At 56.0% G+C, this 3882-nt stretch overlaps 1 long non-coding RNA gene across 1 annotated transcript; it reads left to right on the forward strand.

Moving 5' to 3' along the window:
* The first annotated feature begins 1202 nt into the window (after positions 1–1202).
* LOC122493918 lies at positions 1203–2827 on the forward strand. The gene is made up of 2 exons (XR_006300063.1): positions 1203–2227; positions 2433–2827. It is a non-coding gene; the product is annotated as an uncharacterized LOC122493918 (long non-coding RNA).
* The last annotated feature ends 1055 nt before the right edge of the window (positions 2828–3882 follow it).

The raw sequence follows: 3882 nt of genomic DNA on the forward strand, positions 1-3882 counted from the left end.
TCTGGCCTCAGTTCGGACAGACTAACTTCAATTCCACGAGTATGCTGTAATCAATGAGCTCACTCTTCCTGGGCCCCGGGGGTGGGGGTGGGGGGCACTCTAGATTAATGATGCTCGGTTGACAGGGCAGTTGAAATCCAGGGTGAATGGGTGGTTCATGGAGGTGTTGGGCCTCTGGATTGTTACCCTGTGGCTCCTGTAAACAATTGCCACAAATGTGGTGACTTACAACAGCACAAATGTATCCTTATATACTTCCGGAGGTTAGGAGTCCAAAATCAGTCCGCCAGGGGCAGAAGTCAAGATATTGGCGGGACTTTGCCCCCCTGGGAAGCTGTAGGGGAGAATGTGTTCCCTCATCTTTCCCAGCTTCTAGAACTGCATTCCTTGGTTCTTCGTCTTCAAAGCCAGCGTCATGGCACCGCCTCTGACCCGGTTTCCCTCTGCTTCTGTCTGCTCCTACCACGTGGCCCTGTTCTCTTCTGTCAAATCTCCCTCTGTTGCCTCCTTCTAAGCACACTCGCCTTTGGGGTCCAGCTGGGTAATCCAGGCCAATCGCCCCATCTCAAGACCCCTTAACTTCGTCGTATCTGCAGACTATCTTTTTACCACATAAAGGAACAGTCACAGGTTCCGGGGATTAGGACTGGGAAATCTTTGGGCACTCTCCCCCCGTCTCCACAGAAGCCTCGGCGGAGAGTGGCCAGGGCATTCTACGGACCACCCATCCCTGGGGAGGGGGCATTGCTGGCATTGTACTTGGAGTGATGGTTGGTGTGGTTCTGGTCACCACCGTGGGCTATTTCCTGGGCTTCACGAGGGGCCAGGTAGCCATGGCTTCCCTTTCCCGAAAGGAGGGCTGGGCTCTCATCTCCGCAGGGAGGCTGGGGGAATCCCTGGACAGGATGAGGATAGAAATGGGTGAACCAGATTTCTGAGTTCTCTTTATGCTGGTGGAGACTAAGGGCGGACAGGTCAGCAGAGACCCGATCACAGAAGCCTTGAATGCCAAGCTGAAGGCTTTAGAGCTTACTCGTCTGGGTGTGGGGGGGGGAACCAAAGAGCTTTCCCTGCTCCACAGGCCAGCCCTCCACCGCTCTGGGCCTGGCAGAATGGCCGGCTGGGAGAGCATGCAAGGGTAGCATGTGGGGGACAAGAGCTCAGAATTCTTTGCTAGGTGTGTGGAAGCTAGTGGTGAGAAGGGAGGCAGAGGCCTGTTTGTAGAGACCTTGAAGGCCAAGCTCAAAACTTCTCCCGTGGGGGGTCAGCGAGCGCCATCTTCAGCCACACCCCCCCCCCCCCCCGCCCCGTTGCATGTAGATCTGGGGCAAGGAGGTGGTAAGGTTGAGTGAGGAACAAGAGAACGGGGCTCCCTGTGTGTGTGTGTGTGTGTGTGTGTGTGTGTGTGTGTGTGGCAGGGAGGCGGTGGGAGGAGGGACATTAATGGTGGAAAGGCTGGTGTGGGTCATGTCATGGAGGCCTTCGACACTAGAGCAGAGATTTGGGATTTTAGCCCCTTGTCGCGGGAAGCCCCGTATTCTGCACCCCCTTCCTCTGGGCAGAATTAAAATCCTCTCTCCTCTGACTTCCCCTCCGGCTCAGGGCCGCTGTGTTTTCTCACCTGAGAGGGTAAGTCCGGTGCCGATTATTGCCGACAGGGTCAGCAGGTGCACAGCGGGGCTTGGGGAGGGGTGCGGCATCCAGGGGAGGGAGCTTGAAAGCTGTGGAAGTGTCTCTGTAGATGAACCTCTGTACCTTCCTCTCCTCTGTCCTGCATGGGAGGCTGAGGCTGGGCCGGAGGGCCCAGGGGCTCCCAGGGGCATGAGGAAGGGGCCCACTGGCCGGTCCAAGGACCCCTGGTTACTCCAGCCCCCCTTCTCTTTATCACCCTCAGAAGATATATGAAGAGTGAGAGCTTGAAGGGGTCACTGCAGGAAGTCAGGGGAACTCGAGGCAGCTCCCTTGCAGCCTGTCCCGGTCCTGCCATCTTCTGCTTAGAATGCACATCCTGGGCAGTGTGAATGGAGCCCCATTGGAGTGTCAGCGCCCTGGGGGCAGGGCCTTGCCTGCTTTGTGTGCCGTCGTGGCCGCAGTCCCTGGAACAGCGCCCGGCCCGTGGTAGCTGCCCAGTGTATGTGAGTTGACCGGCAGGATGAGCGGACAGATACCCTCTGGGACTACAGTGAGGACCAGCGCACAGACGTTCACGGCAAAAGCCGTCGATCGGGTCAGTGTGCCGCCACCCAGAATTGAGGGCCCTTCCTGGCCTCCCAGCCCTCTTCCTGGCTGCTTGGGCCTCTTGTCTTTGGGCTTCTGGGTTCACTCGGCGAAGCAGAGATGCGGGGAGGGGTTATCTTCATCCCGCACACGTGGCTGAACTTCAGGCCCCGCTCCCTGGGGCCAGGGGCTGGTTTTGCTTTTGTCCTTTGCAGACTCAGACATTTCGGCTTGGAGTCGTGATCCAGAAGGCCAGCGCCACCCTGACACTCACTCCTTGGAGTTTTCTGCCGTCGAACAAAAGGGACACCCAAATGCCAACAAGCACGTGAAGAGATGCTCCAAGTCAGAAGTTCTCAGGGAAGTGAAGCTCAAAACAGCAGGATGTTATTGGACACCCGTCAGCCTGGAAGAGCGAGAGGGCTGGATGATGCCAAGTGTTCGTGGGGACAGAGTCGGGGGAGCCTCAGACAGCGCTGGCGGGAATGTGGGCGGCAACAGCGATTCTGTGGACAACCTGGTAGGACTTGGGAAGACCAAGCATGTGCAGCCCCCAGGACCCAGCAATTCTCCTCTTGGGTATATACTCCCACAGGAATGTTCTCGCAGCCCAAAGGAACATAAAGATGCGCACTCTAGGGGCGCCTGGGTGGCTCAGTCGGTTGAGCGTCCAACTTCGGCTCAGGTCACGATCTCACGGGCCCGTGAGTTCGAGCCCCGCCTCGGGCTCTGTGCTGACAGCTCGGAGCCTGGAGCCCGCTTCGGATTCTGTGTCCCCCTCTCTCTCTCTGCCTCTTTCTCTCTCTCTCAAAATTAAATAAACATTAAAAAAAATTTTTTTTTAAAAAGAACCCCCAGGTTAAGTCTCCCGTGCCCCTGTTCCTACCTGCTCTCTCGAAGCTTTCAGAGAGAGAGGGTAGATGGGAATTCGGAAAGCTCGCGACCCTGTCTTCATCCTTCATGCCCACGGAATCAAATCCAGCCCCCAGCATGTGCCTGACAAAGTGGGCTGAGCCAGAACCTGCCCCAGGAGAGTGTGACTGTCGCCAGATGTGTGGGTAGGCCACAGGAGGACGAGGAAACGCGGTGCTGGTGGGAAGTGGCTCCCTGACTGGATCCTCTTGCCCCTGGCACCCCCAACCTCACTTTCTTCGGTTGTTTGAAGTTTTCATGCTCCTCCCACCACAGGGCCTTTGCTTATACTCTTCTGTCTGCCATGCTCTTTATACCAAGTAGGGATTTGGTTCCGGGGCATGAAACAGAAATTCAAAATAGCAGTGTTTTTATTAATAGAGCATGCAGTTCTCTCTCATGGAATGTAATTGGTGGTAGTTTCATGGCAGCAGTGACCCCACTTCTCCACTCGCTGTATCCACACCGCCTGTACCATGACTTACAGCTTCTTCCATCAAGAGGCAGAATCCTTTTCCTGCCCCCCCTCCCTGAGTCTGGGCTGGCCTCCTGACTTGCTTTGGTTAACAGAATGAGGTAGAAATAATAAAGGGCTAACGCTGAGCCCAGGTCTCAAGAGAACTTGTGTACTACCTGTGTCTCTCTCTTGAAGCCGCTAAGCTTTAGGGGGGTTTGTGACACAGCGATAGCTAATTGGTAAAGAAATCACAGTCTGGTCTTGCGGCTTCATGGTCCCCAGAGATCCAAGCACCT

Source organism: Prionailurus bengalensis, chromosome E2 (assembly GCF_016509475.1).
Source record: "Prionailurus bengalensis isolate Pbe53 chromosome E2, Fcat_Pben_1.1_paternal_pri, whole genome shotgun sequence".
NCBI classification, from domain to species: Eukaryota; Metazoa; Chordata; class Mammalia; order Carnivora; family Felidae; genus Prionailurus; species Prionailurus bengalensis.